Here is a 12,498-nt window from a genome sequence, read left to right as displayed (position 1 = left end):
GGTCATTTTGCTGTGTTGGCCATCTTGAATTGGATTGACTCTAAAAGTTAATCAATCATGAATCCAATGATTACTTTCAGATTTTCACAAAAAATCTGTCTACTAGCTCATGAGACTTTTTACAAACAGAAAAAAACAAGGTCAACACCAAATGTTCTTGAAAATAAAATTCAGCAAACATGTTGCACAATTAGTAGTATTTGGTTTATGTGTGGGAGATGATACTCACCTTTTAAACACATGTGTAGATCTATATTGTGGGAGATGATACTCACCTTTTAAACACATGTGTAGATCAATATCTTTAAAATTGGCTGAGTTGTGGCCATTTTGTGTTTTCTAGTTGCTGCCTATTTTGAAATAGGTTAACTCTGAAAGTTAATGAGTTCTATAGTTAAACTCACTTTCTGAAAGTTTCATCGAAATCCATCCAGTGATTCATTATTTATTTTGCTAACAGACAGGCAGATTTAATTGTAATACTAAATAAAAGTTAAAAAAAAAAAAAAATGTTCATGCAATCTGTATGTGCTAAGAACATGCATTTTAGTTTATTTTTCAAAAGCTTGGACAAATATTTTCATTGGTATATGAACAATTTTGCTAAGATAACAGAAAAAAATATCAGACACACATACACGCACAGGTTTTTGTTTTGTTTGTAGTTGTGTTTTTTTGTTTGTTTGTTTGTTTTGCTTTGGGGATGAGCAATATATATGTAGATTTGTGTAATTAAAAAGTGTGCAATGTACAATAACATTTAAAATGATTTTTCCCATGTCGATATCTTTGAAATTACAAATAATTGTATGTATTGTGAAAAGTTATTGAATGATTTCAGTTTGGCTGAAATAATGACTGGTTTGACAAGTCTTAGACGAGCCTGACTAGAGCCAAAAAAAAAAACATAATAATATATATATATATATATATAGTTGTTTATCATAGCTAAAACTGCAAATGAGAGAATAACAATCTATCTTTGTAAATAGAAATTTCATTTAAAATATCTGCTAGGATATTCTATGAAATTTGAGACTTTATTTGACTAAACTGTTGGATGTATCTGCCCTAAAATTATGAAGTAGAAATGTCTGTATAGTCATCAAAGACATTTGTCACACAAGGGTCAAACTTTATCTGAACTGGAGAGTAATATGAGTGGAAAGGGCAGTTTGACCTGAAATCAGAATGTGATCAGACACATTTTCTACACCAAAGTCCTGGAAAACTCAACACCAAGCCTTAATTTTTCCATCACCTCTGTTCATGCTTGTAATAACTAAATGCCAAATAAAATCATTCCATATTGAATTGCACTTTTCATGTTTTAAACTAAGACCACCTTGTGATCAAAAATAATAAAGTTTTATACATTTTGGTTAAACCTTGAAAATAGCATTACGTCTATTAACATAGCAATACTCTAGGAATTAATTTGTATTTATCCAATAAACAGGCTTATCTTAGAGAAGACTATGCAACTAAGATAAAGAAAAATAGTATATGACAGCTGATTTATTCACATTGTTACATTGAATATTTGTTTCATTTCAAAAATGTTATATGTAATGAAAATTATAAAAATATCCTCAACCCACCCCCACTACACCCCCTCATACTCCGAAAATATAATCAGCTAAATCAACTGCAGACTCTTACAAATATAAAACGTATCTTTGCATAATATTTTGGGGAAAAACTGATTTATTTTCACCTTGTTGTGATAGAAAAATAAATCTACGGGAAAAGAAAAAAAAAAAAACTTTTGAAGACGATGTGGTGCCTCGGTTTTCTTTGTTGAACAGATTTGCGTCCCATATGTCTAGGGCAACAAAAGAGGGACCTCCTGAGAGGCAACCAGAACATTTCAGCGATGGTATAGGAAACAGACAAGAATCTGAGATCGTAAGCATCTAAAGGAAGAGGCTAGAAAAAAAAAAGAAAGAAAAGAGTTGCAGCAAGGAGGTAAACAAGATAGAAAAACCTACTTGCTGAAAACTGATGTGAGAGGTGCGTTGAAGAAGCCAGCAGAATGCTGAAAGACAAGGAAGAGAGACAGAGACATTCTATTCTTGCTGTTCTATTTTACAACAGATGTGAATACTGTGGTAAAGACAGGAAAGTGGTTTACTTAGTTGGGAGCAGAGACAAAGAAAAAAGAGTGAGACCTTTATTTGATGAGTACTAGACAATATGACAGGGAGAATGAGGAACCTTTAATTAGACAAGATCAACAGTGAGAGCGTGTGAAGTCTAATTAGAAACGTTTGAAGCCTTAAAAAAAAAAAGGTTTTGAAAGTGAGATCACTCCACAGGATGAGATACTTCATTATAACTGAATGAAACTGGTGAGGGGAGAGATGGATGACATATTTTCTTTAAATCACTAAGGGCGACACTTTGGATAACGAGTGATTAACTCTTTTGTCTATTTCATTAGCAAGTGGATTTCCTGTCATTTTAATTTTTGTGATACTGTGAGCCCTAATTTCATACCGGACAAAACCAATCTCAGTGACCTTGTACAGTAACGATCTCATTTGGCTCGAGCAAATATTTTCCCGCTTTTTACCTTTTAGTAATTTTCTCCATTGGCATCAGCTGGAGCAAAAGTGTAAAGTGTGAGCACTCTAAAGAGGAATGCCAATACAAATTAGGCAATTTGGCATTCAGGGTCAACAATGAGGTGACCATGAATGAGATTTTTTTTTTTTTTTTTTTTTTTTTTACTCTAAACTTGGAAAATAAAAGCTTTGCCTGTCAAAACACAGGCTGTAAGAAAAGAAAAAGAAAAGAAGAAAAAAAAGGAAGACGTGTCAACAATGTCTAGATGCTTAAAAAATGTGTTAAATAAACTTCCATTATGTTTTGGATGTTAAAACGAACTGCTTATTTAATGTGAATATATTTGCATGTATGACACATGCTTTAAAATAAATAAGTAAATAAAATATGTGTACCTGTAGTGCAAAGCACTTTGAGTATATTGATCAGCTAGAATGGTGCTAGATAAGTACAGTCCCATTTATCTCACTTTACTCTTCTACTTGGGTGGTTCCATTTCACTTCAAACTCTGGTCCTCTACCAGAGGCCTGGAAGTTTGAGTTCCGTGTGGTATCTTAGCTGTACATAGGACTGCGCTCTTCTGGACAGAGATCTCTGAGGTTGTTCCTGGAATCTGTTGGAGCCACTCCTCCAATCTGGGGTTCAATGCACTAAGTGTGCCGATGACTAGTCAAACTACTGACTCCTTGACTCCACAACTTTTGTATTTCCTCTTTTAGCCTTTGGTATTTCTCAAATTACTTGTGCTCTTTTGTCCGGATGTTACAGTCACTCAGGATTGCTACATCTATCACCACTGCCTTCTTCTCTAGCTTGTCAGCCACCACAATGTCCAGTTGTTTTGCTATCACTAGTTTGTTGGTCTGGATCCCACCATGTCTTGGCCCTTCTATTTACCACCACCTTTGGAGGAGACACACTTTGACTGTGATACCTCCAGTCCATATTTGACCCAGATGTTCATGTACATTATTCCAGCCACTTGATTATGGAATGTCATGTATGCTCTCGCTGCATAGATCTTACACCCTGCTATTATGTGTTGGACTGTCTCAGGTGCATATTTGCACTCCCCACATATTGAATATACACCAGCCTTTATAGCTCTTGTGCTGAGGGCCTGTTCTTGTGCTGCCATGATTAGTGCCTGTGTGCTGCCCTTCAGTCCAGCCCTCTCTAGCCAATGGTAGAATGTGTTGATATCAGCTACTTCCTCAATCTACAAAAGGTAAGTGCTGTGAAGGGGCTTATCGTTCCATGATGGCTCCTCTTGTTTCTCCTCTTCCACATTGGGTTTCTGACAGCTGGCTGATTTCTTTCAGTGTTGCTTAATCTTTGCTTCCAGCCTCCTTCTCCATGGTGGGCAATGCTCCTTATTGTCTGGCTTGATTTTTTGATCAGCTTGCCACTGTGACAGTTGTGTACCAACTTATTGGTCCATGTGAATCTGGTCAATCTGGATGAAGGGTATCACAGTTTCCAAAGTCCCTGCATCCTCTTGATATAGCCCCTCTCTCTAGGCCTGCTGGCATAGTAGTATTCCAACAGTGTTAGGTTTTCTTCCCTTGCCCATGCATTTCTTTCCACTAGCCCATTTCTAATCAGAATAACCTTGTTCCTCAATATTTGATGCAAACTTTGTTAATTTGAGTGACTTCCAAGTTGTCATGGTCTCATTAGTTTGTCTCTCAGTCATGGTGTAACTAAGGTTGCTTGAAAATTGGCACCCTGGGATTTGAACCTCGAACCCATGATATTCGCACACAAAAGTCAGTGTATGTATGTATGTATGTATATATATATATATATATATATATGAACAATCATTAACAAATAAGTTAATGCTTGGTCTTAGCTGCAGCTGAACTTAGCATTAACTCATTTGTCATGTTAGATCTAAAATATATTTTGACAAACTGAAATTGTTCAAGAAGCTATTTACAACAGGTTAGATTCACAACTTTTACACATAAATCTACTAAATTCTAATTATTTAGTTACTGTAAAGTCAAATGTGTATTTTTTTGTTATTTATTTATTGGGTTGAGGGGGTACTACTGATTTATATCTTAACATGTGATTCTTGACCTGCCATTGTGTATCTGTTCTTCTCAAACCCAGCTGGTCGAAGCAGATGGCCGCTTGTCCTGAGCCTGGTTCTGCTAAAGGTTTCTACCTCATGAAGGAGTTTTTCCTTTCCACTGTCGCCTTTATGCTTGCTCAAGATAAGAGTTCTGTGATGGAGTTAAATTCAAAGTGATCTGCTCCTCAGATAAATAATGTTAACTTATTATTTGTATGTTTCTGTTCAGTGCCCTGAGATGACTTCTGTTGTGACTTGGCATTATGTAAAAAACTGAACTGAAAATTAAATTGCATATTTTGACCCAGTGATATTATTTTGAAACTGTTTTCATTCTGCATAAACAGTTTAAGCAGTTGCTTTAGTAAACTTCTTCACCTGAAGTGAGTAATGTCTTACACAGTTTATGAATACTTTGTTTTAAACAGTTGAAACTTCCTTTACCCAGCATAGCTTGCAAATGTGAAGATACTGCTATCGTTGCAAACCCAGCAGTTTGTATAATATTCCTGACAGAATTCCTCAAAGGGCCTAAAGATATTGCTCACATAGATCTCCAGATCAACACAATTTTTAGTCAATATGTTAGCTGCTTTTTTTTTATTCTCTCTTGCTCTCTGTTTGCAGAGTTGACTCATGCTGCCATGATCCAACTGTGCTCTAAGGGCTCCATTCAATATTCAGAATGGGGATGCAGCACTCAATCTGATTTTACAATCAGATCGTGCCCACTGTGAAAATATAATTATTAAAAAAATAAAATGGATAAATAGAAGAAAATAACAAAAACAACTGTAAGTGCTCAGCATTCACATTCCAAGGTCTTTAGAGCTGCTTTACTGAAAGTGGCTCATATTGCTGAGGGATACAGCAAAACTTATTAACCAGTGTTATAAAAAAATAAAATAGATCAACACAAATGTAAATTTGAACACATTAATCATTTCAATGTATAGAACATTTATTGCACTCTTAATCTCTCCTGCTATAATTTATTGCCAAAACACAACTTTTCCACTGCATTAGGTAAGTCCACAGCCAATTAATAAAATCAGGCAGAAAATGGCTGCAGCTGAACCCATCCACAGCAAAAGTCCCTGAAACCAGTCATAAAGCACTGACTGCAACACCAGAAATAAATTTCTGATCATAGAACCAGAAGTAAACAGCTGACTGTGCAACTGGAAACAAACAAGCTGCAATGAGGCCAGAAATAAATGACCGAGCCACAGAGCTGGAACTAAACTGGTGATCACAGGAGGGGAGATAGATGACCAATTATCCAGCAGTGAACAGGCAAAGCTCCAAGGGTTTGACATTCGTGAGCTACGTATGCACCAACCCCCACCCCCACCCTCATCTCAACTATCCCAACCCCCTTTTCAACAAGCCAGTGCCCTTTCAGATGCCTCTTGAAAGACTTGCTCTGTGAATTTCCTGTCCACATCTACATCCTCCAATTCTGTCACTTTAAGTAAGAAGGTCAGCAGTTCTTGAAGATTACAGTAAGCTCGTGATCACTGTTCAGAGGGGCAGGGTGGAGCAATTAAACATTTGATTTTATTCTTCAAAAATAAATGGTACAGTTAAAGGGGCTAGCGAATACAAAAATTACCATCAATGATTTTCTTGCCGTTTTTAAGGCAAATCTGAAAAGCAATAATATCTGCCTATTTTAGTGTTTAATAATGATCCTTATTAAAAGAGCTTCTCAGTACAGGTAATGGAATTAATGAATGTTAGACACTGTTCATTAAAACGTTCAGAAGCCTTGGCCCCTCATGATATTTCACTCTTCCTGGGTTACTTGGTATTTATGTCCAATATTTCAACACGTAATTTAGCTGCCACTCTCAGCACCATCATTGAATTAACAGCAAAATCAGCAGTGCAGTTTGTTAGTTATGAAATTGGTAATCACTTACAAATTAATTCAGCAATAAAACCCCCGGTGAAAATAATATGTTCCTACAACCCAATAGCATTAAGCCGCAAACTGAGAAAATATGCCGTTAGGATAATGAGCCAATCAATTATTTGGATCTGCTCGAGGTGACAGTTGGCTCTCACTGCACAGCAAAGTCAACACACTGCCTGGAAATGTCACTGGGTGTTTCTGTTTTGCACAAGATTTAGCCGTCACCTAAACCAAAATACCCTGAGAGAGAAGAAGATGCGCTGAACAAAGAGGAACTAACATCTCCCTACCCAGAAGAAAGTGAACCGCAGCCAATTACTCCATCACCTCAAGGCCTCTGGAAAAGGTTGATGGATTGTATGAGGCAGCTGATTAGTTTTAAGTGTCAGATGATTGGGCTGCGAACTATGCACTTAAAGAACCATTACAAGCACTAATGGAAGGAAAGCTAATATTCTTCAGAAAAACTCCCTAACAAGCCTCCTCTCACTTTTTTTAGTTAAACATAATGAAACACTTCAAATGTTGAAACAGCTTTCTCTGTCAAATACCTAGAAACCTTCTTTCTTTCTTTCTTTCTTTCTTTTTTCTTTCTTTCTTTCTTTTTTTGCTTCACGGTGCAGTATGGCATGACAGTGAACAGATTTAGAAGTAAGAACTTCTACAGTTATTTTATTGTCTGAAAAAAATGAAAGTACTTTTTATAGATGCAAAAGTATATGGTTACTATAGCACAAGATAACTCTCAATGTGCTCCTACTGTAAATCTATTTAAAACACTAGATCAATCTCCCTTTAAAATTTGCCTAGAAAACTAATCACAATTTTTTTTTAAAGATTTGCTTTGGCAGAACAGTATATACTAAAACTGAAATATTACCCTATGATATGCACACATTAGGACCTCCTTATGTTGAAATAAATCTGGAATGTGGAAGGTTCTGCAGGATCTTGGCAATGTCTTTAGGGGCATATTAAAAACACAACGGGCTCCCTATTATTCATTAGATTATGAGAGGTCTATTATGTTTCTGAGTATGCACAAAACTTATGTAGAAACATCATGGTGGTTTATCATTGTGGTGGAAAACTGTCAAGTTTCTGGGTGGAACATGTGGGCATGGTGGAGGCATGGTGGCAGTGTATTTATGATATGGGTTTTATTGTGTTCATTTTTTTTTTTTTCATTCAACCTTTTTTTATATTTATACAGTTTGAAACAGGTCATTGACAATTTTATACAGGGCCGTTCATGTTAATCTCACACTAATGTTACAACAATGAGAAGGCCATAGAAACACCCAATCACACTCAATCTTTATGACAGTAATTCCATTCTAGTGTAACCCCATATACCTTGGTTCAACTCCAGCGAAATGATGGCCGTCACTCAGGAGCTCAGTCTCAAGATCTTTATTTATTTCAACGCATCAAAAACAAGAGTAGTTGGTGGTGGTTTGATATGTCGCTCCTGCCCCTACTCTGAAACGTTGTGCAGCAAAAGGGCACGCCATCAACAGCTTCCAGCTTTTAACATTGTGATTGTACAGTTTTAAGATCAAAACTATTTCCCATAAAACATGAAACCAAAAAAAAAAAAAAAAAATGTGCATCAAATCTCATCTTTACAAACTGCAATGCAACAAAAAATGACCAACACAAACTTAAAACTCCCACATAGTAACACAAAAATAAACATTTCTCTCAAGAAAATGTAATCATAACTGTTACAGAAAAACAAAAGTGTGGTTGGTGGTGGTTTGGTATGTAGCTCATGCCCATACACAGCAAAATAAAAATAACATTTAAAACACAATGTATGCTAGCACAGCCACTAGGTGCTGCTTTTAACAGCCACATATGCTGACAGATTTAGCTAACTTATTACCAGCAGATAGCAAAGTGCAACAGTGCCAACTATTTGCAGTGACAGGTTGTGACTAAACCATTTTATATCATTTAGTAACCAGTTTGAGTCAAGAGATGTTAGTTTTTACAAACAAATCATAGAACTACAATCAAACACCCCTACTCTGAAACTGTCAAGGAGCAAAAGGGGCGAGCTGCTGATGACCTGCACATATATTTGCCACCAACCACCACTAAGGGCAAAAAAAAACTACACAAAAAAGGGAGTCTTAAAAGCATATAAATAGGCTAAAACTGTTTTTTTTTTTTACAAATAACAAAAAATATCAGAAACAAGTAACACAAAAACTTTCTTGCAAAATAAGTCAAATACTTGTAAAAAAAAAAAAAAAGTAAAATCTGACACATTTCAACAAACTATAACAACCAGTTGTCACAATTCTGTTCATAACTTTTATGGACAGAATTTCTCGGTGCAGCCAGGGGGCGGATGGAGTCTGGTTTGGTGGCCTCAGGACTCCATCTCTGTTCGTTGCAGATGATGTGGTCCTGTTGGCAGCATCGTGCTGTGATCGTCAGCTCTTACTTGGGCAGTTTGCAGCCGAGTGTGAAGCGGCTGGGATGAGAATCAGCACCTCCAAAACTGAGGCCATGGTCCTCAACTGGAAAAGGGTGGATTGCTCTATTCAGGTTGAGGGTGAGGTTCTGCCTCAATTGGAGGAGTTCAAGTTTCTCAGAGTTTTGTTCACAAGTGAGGGAAGAATGGAGCGTGAGATTGACAGATGGATTGGTGCAGCATCTGCAGTATTGCGGACTCTGTTCCAGTCCATTGTGGTGAAGAGGCAGTTGAGCTGTAAGGCAAAGTTCTCTGTTTACCAGTTGGTCTACGTTCCTACCCTCACCTATGGTCATGAGCTCTGGGTAGTGACCGAAAGAATGAGATCATGGATGCTGGCGATTGAAATGAGTTTCCTCCACAGGGTAGATGGACTCTCCCTTAGAGATAGGGGGAGAAGTTCAGTTATCTGGGAGAGACTCAGAATAGAACACCTACTCATCCACATTGACAGGAGCCAGTTGAGGTGGTTCGGGCATGTGGTAAGGATGCTCACTGGGTGCCTCCCTAGGGAGGTGCTTTGGGCATATCCAACTGGGAGGAAATCCCGGGGAAGACCCAGGACACGCTGGAGAGACTATGTCTCTCAGAACGCCTTGGAATCATCTCAAAAGAGCTAGAAGAGGTGGTTGTGGAAAGAGATGTCTGGATCTCCTTGCTCAAGCTGCTGCCCTCACGATCCGACTTCGGAATAAGTGGAAGCTAATGGATGAACGGATGGATAAAACAAGCCTGGTACACTTGCATGATGTGATATTTTGTGTAACTGCATCCTGACATGGCTGAAGAGTACTGTGCTAGGGTATGGTCCAGAGCATGGTGATGGCATAGGATAGCATCTAGGGATAACGTAAATACATTTAAACAATTATATTTGGTAAAGGAGCAGCAGGGTGGAACAGTTGGTAAAGCTACTGCCTCTCAGCGAGAAGGTCACCAGTTCAAATCCCGGCTCAGGACCTTTCTGGGTGGAGTTTACATGTTCTCTCTGTGCATGCATGGGTTTTCTCCAGCTACCCCAGTTTCTTCCCACAGACCAAAAACATGACTTTTTGATATCTCTAAATTGTCCCAGGTGTGAGTGAGAGATTGAATGGTTGTTTGTCTCACTTGTCTCTATGTGTCCCTGTGATGGACCAGAGACCTGTCCAGGGTGTACCCCACATCTTGCACAGCGATGGCAGGACATGGATATCAGTGACCACTGCGACCCAAAAAGGAACAGGCAGGTAATGATATTGGTATCCATCCATCCATCCATCCATCCATCCATTATCTTTACCCGTTTATTCCATTTTGGGTCACGGGGGTCGCTGGTGCCCATGTCCAGCAATCACTGTGCGAGGGGCGGGGTACACCCTGGACGGGTCGCAAGTCCATCACAGGGCCACATAGAGAAAAACGAGACAAACAACCATTCACTCTCTCACTCACACCTAGGGACAATTTAGAGTTACCAATCAGCCTAACATGCATGTTTTTGGTCTCTGGGAGGAAACCGGAGCACCCGGAGAAAACCCATGCATGCACGGAGAGAACATGCAAACTCCACCCAGAAAGGCCCCTGGACCGGGGTTTGAACCAGGAACCTGTTCGCTGAGAGGCAGCAGCTCTACCAGTTGCGCCACCGTGCTGCCCTGATACTGTTATATATTTGGTAAATACAAAGAGCATGGTGCATAATTATCTTCAGACTGAAGGCGTTTCTCCAACTTTGGCCAAATCCAACTGGTTTCTAACAATTCACTGACTGTTGCCTTTTATTGTGAAGAAGCCTTAGATGTGGAATGATACATGTATTTTTACTGGATCATCACGGACATCAAGGTGTGGCACATTCAATCAGATAAAGAATGTGTAAGTCACAAACAATCACTACTCTTCTAGAAAAATACACTTTTTTTTCTTTCTCATGCTTTGCTAACTGCCACAACAGAAAATGAGTAAACAATCCTAGAATCCAAAAACACTCCACACCAAAGCAAATCAAAAATGATTAGTTTAAACCATTGTTCAGATCAGATATCAGCTATCAGATATGGTGCAAGGGCTGTTTGTTTGACCCGTTTGTTTGTTTCAAATTTAAAGTGTGAAAAAACTTTTGGCTTCTCTGTGATCTACAACAGAAGTGAGGTGTTAGAGGTGGACATTTGAAAAGCGAGTGGAGTCATAATTTGTGTATGATGAAAATCCGCTGGTATGGAAAGCTAAAACTACTTATGATTATGTGCTTTTTGGTTTGACACATGACCTGAAATAGTCTGTTTACAGATCAAAATACAACAATAGGGGAGTACAATATGACATATTTTACTGTCTAGGGAAGTAACCTATTGACATATCCCAGTTTGCTATTCATGGCCTACTACCTTATAACCTCCCCCTATTAGAAAAGGGGACTTTGTTGTACCCCGGTAACGCAGAGCAAACAGTGACTTGTAAATACCCTCCATCTGTTCCTCCATCCATGCATGTTGTGAGCAAAATAACATGAAAAATAAGTGAGCTAAAGACTTCTGTTTTGTTGTGTGGACAGATCTAGGTATAAGAAAGGTTTCTTTTGAAAACTGGGTTGCCGCATCAAAATCCAAGATGGCTTCCACCCTATAGGTATATACATTTTAATTTAAATGTTCTTGATTTTATATGTACAGCACTTCATTGCAGCTGTGGTTGTTTTAAAGTGCATTTTAAATGAAGTCACACATACACAAACTACAAACATTCACTATTCAAATCCCTCCACAACGGGGGACATTGGCATGCCGCTTATTTTTCCTGACTTTCTTACTTGGAGGATTATGTCTGTTTAAAATAAGTGAGTAAAAACAGCATTTGTCATTTGTTTCTTTATCCTTTCATACCAAGCCCATACTAAGCTGTGACTTTAACACCAAGGTACATACCAAACCAGGATTTGCGCATACGGTTATATCGCTGATACATATTAAAGCTGACATAATTCACAATAGATAGAAATGCTTCTGGCTTGTTGCTTTTTTAGGTTTAAATAAATGGAAATAGCATTTCCTTTGGAGCAGAATAATGACTCTGACACTCAAGATCCAAACATGTCATTACCATCATTAACCCGTCATCATTTCAAATTACTGTCTTAAGTCTAAAAAAAAATACCAATGAGCTGTTTTTCTAATTTGACTAATTACTATTTGCAAAGGACGTTTTGTAGAAATATCATAGGCCAACAATATTTTTCAGCAGCAGATTATGATGGATTTTATTTGTGCATATATCTATAGATCTTTTAATGTGCTTTGAATGTTTCATTGTGCAATTGGTGTGCTTGTGCTGATCTCTTCCACGTGCTAGACAGACATACAGACAAATAGACAGAGACAAATAGACAGACATACACAGACATACACATAGACAGACAGATAGATGGACGGGCATACATACATACAAATAGACAGACAGACAGA

This window comes from Nematolebias whitei, chromosome 14 (genome assembly GCF_014905685.2).
Source record: "Nematolebias whitei isolate Nwh7 chromosome 14, NemWhi1, whole genome shotgun sequence".
NCBI lineage: Eukaryota > Metazoa > Chordata > Actinopteri > Cyprinodontiformes > Rivulidae > Nematolebias > Nematolebias whitei.
The sequence above is the reverse complement of the archived record's forward strand: the minus strand, read 5'-3'. Positions refer to the sequence as shown.